Source organism: Lepidochelys olivacea, assembly GCF_965140295.1.
Source record: "Lepidochelys olivacea isolate rLepOli2 genome assembly, chromosome: 2".
In the NCBI taxonomy this organism is placed as follows: Eukaryota; Metazoa; Chordata; order Testudines; family Cheloniidae; genus Lepidochelys; species Lepidochelys olivacea.
This window is the reverse complement of record NC_140412.1, coordinates 88,545,907-88,561,243: the sequence shown is the minus strand read 5'-3', so window position 1 is coordinate 88,561,243 and position 15,337 is coordinate 88,545,907. Positions and strand designations below refer to the sequence as shown.

General features: G+C 39.5%; 1 protein-coding gene across 7 annotated transcripts in view; it reads right to left on the bottom strand.

Annotated features, from left to right (window-relative positions):
* PTPRM (protein tyrosine phosphatase receptor type M) overlaps positions 1-15,337 on the bottom strand; it is a 685,790-nt gene that overhangs the window by 489,639 nt on the left and 180,814 nt on the right. The gene's annotated exons all lie outside the window — the stretch shown is intronic.

Genomic DNA, 15,337 nt, shown 5'->3' with positions numbered 1-15,337 from the left:
AGTCACTCCCTCTCCCCCACCCTCACTTTCACCAGGATTCGGCAGGGGGTTTGGAGGGAGGGAGGTGAGGGCTCCGGCTGGGGATGGGAGCTCTGGAGTGGGGCTGGGGAGAAGGCTCTGGGATGGAGCAGGGGGTTGGGGGAACGGGGGTGAGGGCTCTGGACGAGGAGTTTGGGGTGCAGGAGAGGGCTCTTGGCTGGGACAGGGGTGTGGGGGAAGGGGCAGGGTTCTGGCTAGGAGTATGGGCTCAGGGATGAGGGTTTGGGGTCCAGAAGGGGGGCTCAGGGCTGAGACAGGGTGTTGGGGGAGTGCAGGGAGCAGGCTCCGGGAGGGAGTTTGGGTGCAGAAGGGGACTTGAAGTTGGGGCAGGGGATTGGTGTGCGGGAGGGGTTTCGAGGTGCAGGGTCCCAGTGGTGCTTACCGCAGCTCCCAGGAAGCGGCTGCCAGGTCCCTGCAGTGCAGCACGTAGGTGCATAGGCAGCCAAAGGGGCTCCGTGCACTGCCATTGCGCCCACAGGCGCTGCCCCCACAGCTCCAATTTGTTGCGTTTCCTGGCCAATGGGAGCTGCGGAGCCAGCACTAGTAGTAGGGGCAGCGTGCAGAGCCTCCCTGGCCACTCATGTGCCTAATGGCCACAAGCACCTGGCGGTCGCTTCCAGGAGTCACATGGAGCTAGGGCAGGCAGGGAGCGTGCCTTAGCCCTGCGCCCCGACCGGACTTTTAACAGTCCGCTCAGCAGTGCTGACCAGAGCCACCAGGGTCCCTTTTCAACCAGATGCCTGGCAACCCTACTTGCTGCTGTGTTAGTACGGATGTGCTAGTGTGAGGTGAGACACCTCTATTGGAAAAGCCGGAAGTGACTCAGAGTCACTTCCTGTAAATAATTAGAGGTGGGTTGTGCACACATAATGAAACCTATAGCTTAACATACCAAAACATTGGGACTTATGGTGCTGTACATGTTTTTAAGAAGCCATTCAGCTCCTGTGCTTCATATGAATGTAACATAATAGATGAATTTTATTTGCATGATAATCCCAATCATTCATTTTACTAAACATCATACAACTCATGCAAGATATTTTCTAACAGCTTCTCCACAGCCTTACACAGGGCCTAAAGATCAGTCATTCCAACACTGTACATTAAATTTAAAAATAAGCTTGGCAGTAGACATACTGACTTTTTCGGTATGGATATTTTAAATTCAATACGCATTGTAATACTTCCTTGTAAAACAGAATATTTTTTTTCTTCTTCTATGTAAATAGTACTAGGTAAATAACAAATTTCTTACTAAATTATACAGTTATTGCCTCCGCTGTATTAAATAGACAAAAAAGAGAAACACCACTTTTTATGCTCCCAGTAATACTATTTATGTGGTAAGTATCTGAGGGGTAGCCGTGTTAGTCTGGATCTGTAAACGCAGCAAAGAGTCCTGTGGCACCTTATAGACTAACAGACATATTGGAGCATAAGCTTTCGTGGGTGAAAACCCACTTTGTCGGATGCATGTGGTGCAACTCAAATAAGTAAAATGCCTCTGCTGATGTTCTTCCACAAAAAGTAATCCCTCAAAACAACCTCCCATTCCTGTCTCTGTGCCTCAGTGGGTCACAGCTGAGAATACCAGACTCAGGACAAACTGCTGAGAAATAGGGCAGACTCACCCCAAACTGGTGGTTATTCTATTGTTAAATTATACCAAGCCAGTAACAAAAGTAAACTTCTGTCTCACCATACTAGTTAACAGGAAATCAAAGGTGCAGTCTCCTAATGCATCCAGCCCTTGTCTCACCACCTGGACACTGGACTCTATGATGAGTGGTTACTGAAAACCAATTTAATCTCATATAGGGTCCTCTAATCCCAAGAGATCAAACCCACAGTCAAGTCAATATACAACTCAGATCTTACCCATAATCATGCTAATGCCAATCCGTTAGTGACTAAAACTAAAGATTTATTAATAATAGAAAGGAAGAAGAGAATTAATAACAGTTAATAGATCATATACATAAGTTCAAGTTTCATATAAGTTCATATACGTAAGTTTCGATAAGTTTGTAGCCATCAGTGATGGACTAGACTGCTAGCTTGTAAAGTCTCTCTGGCAACTTCCAAAAGATTGGAAGGTCCTCAGTCCAAAGTTCAAAAAGATTCTTTTAATTGGAAGTCCATGGTCCAGAGAACATGGGCAGGAAAGAGGCAAAATGGAATGGTCTCTGGGATCTTTTATACCCTTTGCTATGTGCCTGGAAGTTTACCGGCTCAAACAAAGCTCACAGCGCAGGTGCATGGAAAGTTACTGGCTTAAAAATGAAGTGCGGGGTCACATGAGCATCTCATGTCCTTACATGCTTTGATGACTCACAGGGGCAGCCATTACCCTTATTCTTGCTGAAGTGTCCACAGGAAGGCTCATTGGGCGGTATCTGGGCACCTGCTTGAGTCTCCGTGTCTCTGGCTCCTGCAGTCCAGGTCATTGGCAGCTCCCGGGCTGGAGCCTGCAGCATACATTCTTCCTCTAAGATAGCCAGCCCTGACTGAGCTGGGCTGCTCCATCTTATATTGGTGCTATGCCTCGAGCATGCCCAGTAGGGATGTGGGTGCGTGGCTTCCTCAGCCCATTGTGAGGAGTTAACCCTCCCCCATCCAGTGCAGGGTGAGTGTACTCCGTCACAATGGCTCAATTAATGAGTGCTTATTTGTGCCCTTAGCTGTCTGCAGAAACAGTGCATGCTTCAGTTACAACAGATAAAGGCTGACCACGTCCCAGTGACAGAGATCTGCACTTCAATGCCAGAGACCCCAGTTCATTTCTGTGTGTTATTTTCTCTCTTCTGGCCTGAAGGACTCGGAGTGCTGTGGAGAACTGAGTGCCTCATGTAGCTCAACAGCAATTAAACTAGCCAATTAGTGCTGCACTAAAGAGCTTTGAAGGAGAACACGTCCAATCATCTTCCCCTGGAAATCTGATAGTTATGATGGTTGATTGTGGAGTGTAAGAGAGGTATGAAATATAGGATTGGGTGAAAATAAAGGACTCTGGTGAGTCTGACAGATAAAGATGTCCCTTCCCTCAAAATCAAGGGGGGGAAACAAAAACAAAATACAGAGATTTTGAAATAGGTTCAAAATTCTAATAGTTAAAAATGCAATCATATATATACACACACAGCAATGAAATATAATATATTGACCTGATCCTTATAATGAACACCTGCAATTTCAGTGTTCTAATATAGATACATATTTGCTCACGTTTTTAAAAATGCATGCCATGTATCATAATATGCATGAAGCAGAACTATGGATATGAATTGCATGTGTGGAATTATTAGATATTTAACGTTATTAACTATCGCAACATTATGACTAGGATAATTACCTGCACCTGCTTTTCTGTAATTAAATGGCTGTGTACATCATTACATTTTTCATGAGGTCCAAACGATATTTTCTTGCCATTGTGCTACTGAAATGCAGCTGATTAGAAATGTTGTGACTTTTAGATGAAGACTGCATTATTTCAGTTTGCAGGGAAAATAACTACATTGATTTAACACACAGCACAAAAGTTTTAAGCTCTTTAATTCAGCATATGGAATTCAGGAAAGCATTTTAATTGCTTCTTCCACAACTGGAGAAGTTCTGCAAACATGGAGAGTGGAATTCAGAGTTTGTCACTTTGGAAAATGTCTTGGTTTCAGATGCAAGGTAACTTAAATTTAATACAAAATTGGTCCCTTCTGTGTGAACATTAAGCTAGACCATGAACACACTCAACGTGACACACTTCCATGTTAATGATCAAGCCTTTGGGAGCTGAGCTAAAGTTTGAAGTCTAGGCTTAGAGATGATATTGTGAGATAATTATATTATAAAGTTAATATATATAGTCTCCTAAATGTGGTGATTTTGGCTGAGCCAATTACTTGGAATTGAAAAATATTGTTTATGCACAAATAGTAAGTGAAGAAAATGTTTTAAATTAACATTTTTCCCCTTTACAGATAGTGTTTTGTGCATTTTTACTGAGTATAAAGTATCATATAGGGTACTGTACACCAAATAAAAAGAATCATGTTAATTAAATAATGGGAACATAGAAACCTACTGATAAGCAATATCAAATTCAACCCAAAATAAGAAGCACTCTGTGAATGGCAAATTTATTAAATAGCTTTGAGATTAGACTTGGAAGGATTAGATTTTTATCAGTAAGTGCTGATAAATGTCAATTTCACCACACACACAAAGCAACTAAAAAGTATTTCCATCGATAATAGAAATTTACAGATATGCAAAGAAAGAAAAATGTTGCTTGTGAAATTAGAGTTTGATTTAAGAATATTTATTTTGCATATTTTGACATAAGATGTTTGAAAAATCATTTTAAAATTTATAAAGCTTTACCTTTTTGAATATCAACATCTGTCTTTAAAAAATTGTTTGCCCCTCTCCCATTGTACGACACCACCCATAATTTCCTAAAACTGTGAAAACTGAAATAGATGAAAATAGAAAAAAAAGTTTAAAAATAAAAACACTGATATTATCCATCCATCAAAATTACACAAAAATAAAAATGGAATTCTACCTAGCCTATCTATGGTGCAGCATCCAATGACCTCTGCCTCAACTCACAGGACTTTCTGGCTGCTTTTCCTAAAGCCACAGCTCCAAATGCCAACAAAATACTGTCAACCATCAACACATTAAATGCTATAAAGAGGGATGAACAAAATCTTTTTAATCAGCCACAAATCTGACTGTGGCAAGAATTCCCTCTTTAATTTCTGCACTAAGCCTTAAAATAATATGCCAAAGAAATGGCTCCCTGGAGAATCATACTGATTGCTTGTAAAGGAAAGTGCCTGAGTCCATCTTCTGTTCACCTGGATTTTGACTATGACTAGGACTGACTATATGCCCTTTATCTAGAACAACTGTCTTAACTGATTGAGCTGTGGAAATGTACGGGGTCATGTTACACACTTCTTTTAGTAAACTTGTAGATGTTAGGAATCGAACTGGTGAGAATTTTTGCAGAAACCTCTCCGGTTCAGTGAACTTTCATCAAATCACAGATATGAAACCAGGTATGTTTCTGATGGAATCATGGTAAGCTATGGGTATCCCATGCTCTGGGGCAGCCCCCCCATACCAGGCTTTCTAACTCCACAGAGTGGGTAGCTAGGAAGCCCTGGGAGCCCAGAAGCACGGGGAACCCCAGCACAGTCCCCACAGTGTAGCTGCCTCGGAGCCACAGACTCTGGAAGCCCTGACAGCTGCCGATTAAAACTGACATGATTCTTGACAAGAATCATGTCAATTTCAGTCAACAAATACCAAGGTGGCTTAGAGCATATTTAGTTTTAGAAAAAAAAAGTGTCAGTGTTTACAAAGTGAAAAATTCATGGAATCTCCAGTTCATGGGAAATTTCAAAATGTCAAAATTTCCTGGAAACCAAAAATCCCAAGTTTCAGCCATATCTAGTTTGGAAGGGTTTTGGCCCATTCCTTCTTCATTTCTAAATGGCAGGAACCATGAGAAGAAATCTAATGGGACTAACCAATGTGGCAAAAAGAAAGACAAGCCTTACAACGAATTAAGATCCCCCCTCTCCCCACTAGAATAATTAGTAAACAGGTAATACAGTGATATTTCTCCTCCCTCCTGAATATGCAAGGTTCTGTGACTCCTGCTCCATGAGCTCCAGAGCTGGATTTAGGGACAGATGACCCAGCCAACCAGGGGTACCAGACTTGGTGGGGGTGCCAGGCTCAGGGTACTGTTTTTGTTGTTAGAGACAAAAGGGAAAATAGAATGTTTGAAACATGTTTCAGGTATTCTGTATGTGGATTCATTTTTCACTAACCTCCTAGAATGTTATGGACCTTTTTAGAATCTTGTGGAACTTCCCAAACTTTTTGAGAACTATATTTTCCTCAAACCTCCTAGATGGTTGTCAGCCATGCCTTTGCGGGGTGGGGTGGAGCATCGCCAGTCAGTCAGTGAGATACAAGAAAGAACTGAAGTGAAGTGAGAGCTCAGCTGTGATATTGTGAACCTTGTTTTATTGTGTAATTGTGGAAAATGTACTTGCGTTTTACAACTTGAAGACTAAGTAGTGACTAATAAAAGGACATATTTAATGATAGGGATTCAATAGATATCTCTGGCATCTTTACACAGCTAGTAACAGTATTTCTTTTATAATCTTTTGCCATGCTTAACGCGTAATGTCTGATGACTTTCTAAGACTGCGGAACAAAGACTTTTGCTCTTCCTAATAATGTCTGTTTTCCTCAGTGGAAAAAAAAGATGCCCGTGAAGAAGCCTTGAGGAGCTCAGTATTAGAAGCAAAAAACTCAGTTGCAATCTAGTTTGCAGCAAGGGGCAAATTTGATGGTAAAAGATCAGAAACAGACGTGCTTTAGGCAGTAGCGATCATCCCAGTGCAGAAGAAATTAACTAGCAAAGCGTAAACGATGGAAGTCCTATTACTAAGGTATTAGAGATTTACCTGCAGATAAGGAATGGAAAAGCGAGGAAAGTGATGGAGAATAGTCCAATTTTCCTGGCAGCATAAAGGAGAGGGATGATAAAGAAAAATGCGGTTCACATGAAAGAGAGAGTAATGACAAAGAACAGTCTGGTTTACGTGAAAAGGAGAGAAATGATAAAGCATCAGCCTCACATGATGACACTAACAGCAGTGAGAAAAACTGCACACTACAAATCAGTACATCAGATCCTGCTTTATGACCAGTGACCCTAAACTCTGCCGATATTAACTGCACAATTTTGAACAAACTGGGCAAAATCAACAATTTGACATTTCCAGTAAATAAGATTTGTTGACAACAAGGATGGCTGTATCCAAGTAAAGGAACACTATCTGTTTCCAGTACTGGAAAATGCCTAACAGAACTGTTCTCAATGTTTTGAATGAGAGTAAAATGAAGCTTCAGTACTGCTGCAGCCAAAGCTATGACGATGGCGTGAACATGAAGGGAAGAAACAGTGGCGTCCAGACAAGGACCCTTGAGTTTGATCCAAGAGCTTTCTTCAGGACATGTCACTGTCATTCCCTCAACCTGGTTGTGTCAGATGCAGCGTCATCTTCTTTAGATTCAGTATTTTTCTTCCAATTACTGCAGAGGATGTACGTCCTGTGTCATAAATATAAAGGGAAGGGTAAACCGCTTTGAAATCCCTCCTAGCCAGGGGAAAGCTCCTCTCACCTGTAAAGGGTTAAGAAGCTAAAGGTAACCTCGCTGGCACCTGACCAAAATGACCAATGAGGAGACAAGATACTTTCAAAAGCTGGTAGGAGGGAGAGAAACAAAGGGTCTGTGTGTCTGTCTTACGCTGGTTTCTGCCGGGGATAGACCAGGAATGGAGTCTTAGAACTTTTAGTAAGTAATCTAGCTAGGTACGTGTTAGATTACGATTTCTTTAAATGGCTGAGAAAAGAATTGTGCTGAATAGAATAACTATTTCTGTTGTGTATCTTTTTTGTAACTTAAGGTTTTGCCTAGAGGGATTCTCTATGTTTTGAATCTAATTACCCTGTAAGGTATCTACCATCCTGATTTTACAGGGGGGATTTCTTTATTTCTATTTACTTCTATTTTTATTAAAAGTCTTCTTGTAAGAAAACTGAATGCTTTTTCATTGTTCTCAGATCCAAGGGTTTGGGTCTGTGGTCACCTAGGCAAATTGGTGAGGCTTTTTACCAAACCTTGTCCAGGAAGTCGGGTGCAAGGTTTTGGGAAGTATTTTGGGGGGAAAGACGTGTCCAAACAGCTCTTCCCCAGTAACCAGTATTTGTTTGGTGGTGGTAGCGGCCAATCTAAGGACAAAGGGTGGAATATTTTGTACCTTGGGGAAGTTTTGACCTAAGCTGGTAAAGATAAGCTTAGGAGGTTTTTCATGCAGGTCCCCACATCTGTACCCTAGCGTTCAGAGTGGGGAAGGAACCTTGACATCCTGTTTTCAGCATCAACTATCAGATAGAAGATCCTCAGACAATGTTATAACTCTGTCCATAAAGCTGCTAAGTGACACTCGCTGAGAGAGCTGCATTGACAGTGTAAGGCTTGGAAGGTACCAAGTGACTGAGATTTCTGATGCCCTGATGGAACTGGCACAGTTGAGTAAAGCTGAGGCTGGAATTGGACAAGATGTGCAAAGCCTGGCAAACCAAATCACTTACTTCAAATTTCTGGTCTCAACTGTGGTTTTTGCACAATATCCTGTTCCAAGTAAATGTTGTAAGAAAGGTATTACAAACTCAGTCAATGGACATCGCAATCTCCACTACTTTGATGAGAAGCTGCCTTGATTTCATAGTGGCCTACAGAGACAAATTTGAAGATGCCATCACCGCTGCCAAAGAAATGTCGGAAAACTTACTAATTGAGCCGGTCTTCAAGGAAACTTGTATTTATCAGAAGAAAAGACAGGTTATGAGGGCAGATATAAGGTGATGGGAAGCTCAGAAGAAATATTCAAGAGGGAGTTTTTTGTTCGCTCATTGACCCTGCTCGAATGTCCATCAAAGAAACATTCAGACATATGAAGCACCCGAAAAAACCTGAGGTTTCTTAGTAAGCTGCTGGCAGACAGGAAAAGACTAACAATTGTACTAACCTTCACCAGGCTTTGACATGTGGGAAACATTCAGACATCAATGATTAAGACATATATGTTGAATTGGACAACATCCATTACATGTTGTCACACAGGAAGCCCTCTCAAAGTTCACCAATTCATTCATGATTGTCAAGGTTCCTCCCCCACTCTGAACGCTAGGGTACAGATGTGGGGACCTGCATGAAAAACCTCCTAAGCTTATCTTTACCAGCTTAGGTCAAAACTTCCCCAAGGTACAAAATATTCCACCCTTTGTCCTTGGATTGGCCGCTACCACCACCAAACAAATACTGGTTACTGGGGAAGAGCTGTTTGGAAACGTCTTTCCCCCCAAAATACTTCCCAAAACCTTGCACCCCACTTCCTGGACAAGGTTTGGTAAAAAGCCTCACCAATTTGCCTAGGTGACTACAGACCCAGACCCTTGGATCTTAAGAACAATGAACAATCCTCCCAACACTTGCACCCCCACTTTCCTGGGAAATGTTGGATAAAAAGCCTCACCAATTTGCCTAGGTGACCACAGACCCAAACCCTTGGATCTGAGAACAATGAAAAAGCATTCAGTTTTCTTACAAGAAGACTTTTAATAAAAATAGAAGTAAATAGAAATAAAGAAATCCCCCCCTGTAAAATCAGGATGGTAGATACCTTACAGGGTAATTAGATTCAAAACACAGAGAACCCCTCTAGGCAAAACCTTAAGTTACAAAAAAGATACACAGACAGAAATAGTTATTCTATTCAGCACAATTCTTTTCTCAGCCATTTAAAGAAATCATAATCTAACACGTACCTAGCTAGATTACTTACTAAAAGTTCTAAGACTCCATTCCTGGTCTATCCCCGGCAGAAACCAGCGTAAGACAGACACACAGACCCTTTGTTTCTCTCCCTCCTACCAGCTTTTGAAAGTATCTTGTCTCCTCATTGGTCATTTTGGTCAGGTGCCAGCGAGGTTACCTTTAGCTTCTTAACCCTTTACAGGCGAGAGGAGCTTTCCCCTGGCCAGGAGGGATTTCAAAGGGGTTTACCCTTCCCTTTATATTTATGACAATGATGCAGAGCTGAAGGACATTTTTCCTAATGCGTGGACAGCTTTAAGGATTCTTTTCACTCTACCGGTCACAGTCACGAGTGCTGAGTGCTGCTTTTCGGAGCTCAAGTCAGACTCATTAAAACTAGGGCTATCAAGCGATTAAAAAAATTAATCACAATTAACCACATGATTAATCGTGCTGTTAAACAATAATAGAATACCATTTCTTTAAATATTTTTGGATATTGTCTACATTTTCAAATATATTGATTTCAATTACAATACAGAACACAGTGTACAGTGGCTCACTTTATATTTGCACTATAAAATACAAAAGAAATAGTATTTTTCAATTAACCTAATACAAATTCTGTAGTGAAATCTCTTTATCATGGAAGTTGAACTTACAAATGTAAAACTGTAAAAAAAACTGTACATAAAATAAAATAAAAATAAAACAAAATCTGAGAGGGACGAGGTGTGGAGCATGCTTTAAGAAATCTTAAAAGCAAAATTCCGATGCAGAAACTACAGAATCCGAACCACCAAAAAAGAAATCAACCTTCTGCTGGTGCCATCTGACTCAGATGATGAAAAAGAACATGCGCCAGTCCGAACTGCTTTGGATTGTTATCGAGAAGAACCCATCATCAGTATGGCCGCATGTGCCCTGGATTGGTGGTTAAAGCATGAAGGGACATATGAATCTTTAGCACATCTGGCACATATATATCTTGTGATGCCGACTACAACAGTTCCATGAGAACACCTATTTTCACTTTCAGGTGACACTGTAAACAAGAAGTGGGTAGCATTATCTCCTGCAAATGTAAACAAACGTGTTTGTCTGAGCAATTGGCTGAACAAGAAGAAGATTAATTATTTGTACAATGACCAAAGTATGCTAGAAACCTCCCAGAACAGATAGACGAGGGTCCTGGCCTGAGCAGATTACAAATTATAGTGTAGACAAGCTTCAAATAAATGAGGAAACAATGGGAAGGTGTTGGATAGGGTCACAAAAACAATACTTCATGACTCGTGTGTCATCACATGACAAATTCAGCCAGTTCGTGGCACCCTTATTGGCAGTTTCAGCAGAGGCTCCAAAGATTGAACAGATATGCAAAGTGAACTACTTTCTGCATGTTAGAAAGGCACACAGTTTCACGTTATACAGGAAAGCTTACATGGGTACTACTAATGTACAGAATAATATGCTTCATTTTCCTGTGTTGTAAAATCTTAAAAATTCCATGAAAAATAAAATGTAACTTTAACAAAGAGAATGTGGCACATACAAATCCCACCTTTTGATGTTAATTTACATTTTCTATGGATAACATTTAAACAAACCTCAGAACATAGCTATTTAAAATTACGTAGGAGAAACAGTTCACCATAAGAGATGTATAATGAAGCAGGAACATTGCTGCTAAATAGGAAAACAAAACCTACCGAGAAAATATATTAAATGCTAAAACACTGTTCCTGTAATCAAAGCAAAGTACCATAACCATTTTATGGTTAGACAGTATTTGGATTTAAAATAGTAGGCTAATCAATTGATTTCTATTGGATTTATTCACCTTCCAGACAGGGATAATGACATTCCCAAATACAATTAACACAAAAATATTTATTTTTAACTTTAACCACTTAAAGGTCCTTAATATTAAAGACTTAATGTAATCACTATCTTGTTTTATGGAATATCAACTAGCTGTACATCAAAAGGCCACTTACTTAAAATAATCATTTGCATCAAACATTATGTGAATTTACCAGTGAATTGTATGTGCATTGTTATGCATTCAGCAGTGCTATGCATACATGATGCAAATAAGCATATAACCACATCCAAAACTATATATAACCGTGTAAATCACATTTTTCATCTCACAAGGTACAGACAAAATTCCTCCCCCAATATTTGGCCAATACCACATTCATGAATAGCATGAGGGTCGTTAAACTTCGAAAACCTTTTGAGTATCCAAAAGGTAGCCTGTAAAGGAATGATTTACAACTGATCTTAAGCAATCCTAAATCACAACAAAAAGAGGGGTCAGTCACTCTGTGAATTCAATTACATTCTTTCATCAACATCAAACCACTGCTGCAGACAAAAGAAATGATTCCACTAAACTTTGGAAATGAACTGAGGACAGACTGTGAAGGAGGACGCACAACTGAATTAAGTGTTTTATTACAAGAACACCAGTGAAAATTATACACAGGAAGTGCCAAACACATAAGCACACTATTGGTAATATTTCCATTTCTCACTTACAATTATACATATATTTATCACTACAACACGATCAGTGACAAGAGTCACATCTGCAGCATGCAAACTGATACCAGGGGAACATTATTTGATTCAGAAGAGCCTGAACAACTTTGGATTCTTATCTGAGCCATATGAATATTCTCTTTCATCCCACCTTCTTCTCCAGATCCCTACTAATTCCTTCTCAATCCTGTGATCTAGAATCTGATCCTGCTTCGCTTCCCTTCCTCCATCTGAGTATAGTCAGCTTATTGACATAGATCCCCCAACTCCAGCCTACATCCTAACTTTCCCTCATTCTTTATCCATTCAGCTAATGCCTACATTGCTCTCCCCTCTTCTATTCTTCTCTCTTCCTGATCCAAGTTCTGCCCCTGCTTCCTACTTTTCTGGCCACCCACCAAGTGTTATTGTGAGGTTTCATAACTGCAGGGCCAGCTGCTCTTTACAAATCTCATGTATTACGTGCATTCCTATGCATGTCAGGGGCATGTGATAATTCAAGAATCTCTGTACTCTGCTTTGACAATAATGTAAAGCACCACAAAGTGGCCAAGTATTAGAATTATTATTATGCCATACACTCTGGGGCTCCTCCGAGAAAATTCCAGAGATAATGAGTTCTGAAGACAGCTGCTTGCTCCAAACACTGAGGCTCCATGATGAATCTGGCAGGACATCACTAAAGGTGTGCATGGTGGTGGGGAGGAGGGGGGACAAAGGGAATGCTAGAATGTGAGAGACAAAAACAGAACACAAGCAAGAAAGAGAAAAGGAGTAAATGGGTGTGGGAAGGGGAATGGAGCCTGAGATCAGGCAGAGACCAGATTGTAATTGGATGAAGAAAGGCTGTAGAAGAAAGAATGTTATTTCATTACAAACGCATTGGGGGGAGGAGATGGCATCTCTAGGGACCATATTAGCAGGAATCCCATCCAAAGGACAACTAACCTAAAACGAAAACTCTGCTCCTAACCCAGTTTGCTAGTAAAAGGTCAGATATTGATCACTGGTCCAAAATATTTTTTTTTTATAATCTTCGTATGTTTTCCTGCAGCTATAACAGGATTTAATATTTTGTATAATTTTCATTAAGGTATGCGTACCATTATTTCAAAGTAACAATGGGAAGGAATTCAGTCGGGCTATGCAGTTAGTAGAACATAATTAATGATTATTAATCAAATCTGTTTTTCTGATATCATTTATAAAAGATAAAAGTTCTTTAGAAAGGTAAGGAGAGAGATGGAGGGTTTGAAAGAAGGAATGGCCACCACTGTTATAGCATTTTAAAGTGCAGGAATAAAATGATGTAATTGTGAAGTCAAATTTACAGTTTAAATTAATTGATCTTCATCCTGTGAACAACTTCGTTTCTGAAATAAGTTAATGAACTATCCGCTTATTCCAGCTGACTCCTCATACACCTGACTCTTAACACTTTAAGCAGATGGTGGAGGCTTAACAAATATTCAGGCCATATGATTGTGTGTATAAATGCACAAAATTTCATTCCTTTCTTGGTCTGCTCTTATGCATTTTCAGATTAACACCAACAGTACACTGATGATAGTTTCCAAATAAAACAGGGCAGTGGATGCTCCTATTTCTTTCAGTAAAAATTAATTCATTATTTATGTTTGCAGTACAGTAGCACACCAAGGCCCCAATTAAGATTAGAACTCCATTGTGCTAGATGTTGTTTATTCCAGCTTTTATTTTTAATACAGTTCAGAAAGATCTTACAACAAACACCATAAATCTGACAAAAGAATCTTGGTAGATATTAGGCATTCTAAAAATCCTCTCTCTTTGTTTGCCATATAAAACTTCTTATTTTTGGTCCTATTTAAATAGTTTACTGCTTAAAGCTAACACAGCTATCTATTTGAAGTAGAGCTATCTTAACCTTTAATAGTCTCTGTGGAGTAAAATAAATCAAATACCCAATTCAAGAACTAAATGGTATGCTTCCCCTCACTGCCACCTAATTAATATGAAATGTTACATTTTGACATCAACTCACTCATTGAAGCATACTGCCTAAAATTAGCCATGTCACATACATTAATTTTGCTGTTGCCAAGGGACTACTGAACTGAGCGTACTTGTTTTAGTCTAGTATTTTAATATTGTTGCATAAAGCTTTTTGCTGTGAAAGCCAAGAATTCCCCACAAACCATTAATCTAAGTTGTTCTACTCATTACCGTCAGAAATTAGTTTTTCTAAAATATGTAGCTCAGAAACTGCTGACAAACTACTTCAAATCAATTTTTTTAAATGTTTCTCATAACTCATTGTTCAAGGCTAACTGAAAACTAATTAAAATTGTCAAGAAAATGATTTGAACAAGAAGAAAAGAAAAAAATGTCTACACCAGTGAAGAGGAAAAATTGATACTACTTGACTGGATCTCTGCTCTTGAATCTGTTGTCTTTATTGTTTGTCAAATGAGAATTCCTCTGCTGTCAAAGGGGTTTTTGACCTTTCAAAGCATCATATGTATGTCCCTATCAGAGAGCAATTGTCCATGTTCTTTGTCCAGAACTCCAAGAACATTTCACTTCCTTTCTGAATGGAGAGAAAAGAGCTCCCTAATCTCTCAATACAATTTATTCCCAAATTAAATGTCCATGTAACTAGATAACCAGAAAGTTAAAACATCAAGGATTTTCATCTCCCACTCTGACAGGAAGGCAGGAGGACAAAGAATCAAGTCAAGTGACATACGATAAATTATATTACACACAAGTCATTTTCCTTTCTCTAACAATAACACTACCTACATTAACTAGATTCTTATCCTTGGAAACTGAACACCTTCAAAAGTACATTCATCAAATTGTAGACAGCAAAAACCTGTCCAAATACCCCCAAATTTGGGAAACTTCCTGTTTGTGGAAGGAAAGAGATAGGTAGTACTGCAAGCAATGCAAGTGTTAAGATATTGCATCTGGCCCCTTATTTAGTCTTTTTTTTTTTAAAGTGTTTCTCTTCAAAACAGTTTGTATTACCTTTCAATTTGTTTTAAAAAAATACTTAAAACCATTGTTTTCTCTCCAAGATTTTTCCCCTTTGAATATTCCTTTTTACAAGATTCCTTTCCACTACTACTACAACATATTAATTTTTATTCCTTCATTCTAGTTTTCTTCTCTCTTTCCTAATTACAGGTATCAAAGTTTGAAACCTTTTGCCTACAGTTTTAAGCATAACAAAAACAACTTCAGTTTGCAGAATGTTCTGTCACACAGTTACCCAAATCATTTCGAAGAGCTAAGTACCTCAATTGCAATAAGATTTAGATGAAGCAATGTTCTCTCAATAGCACTG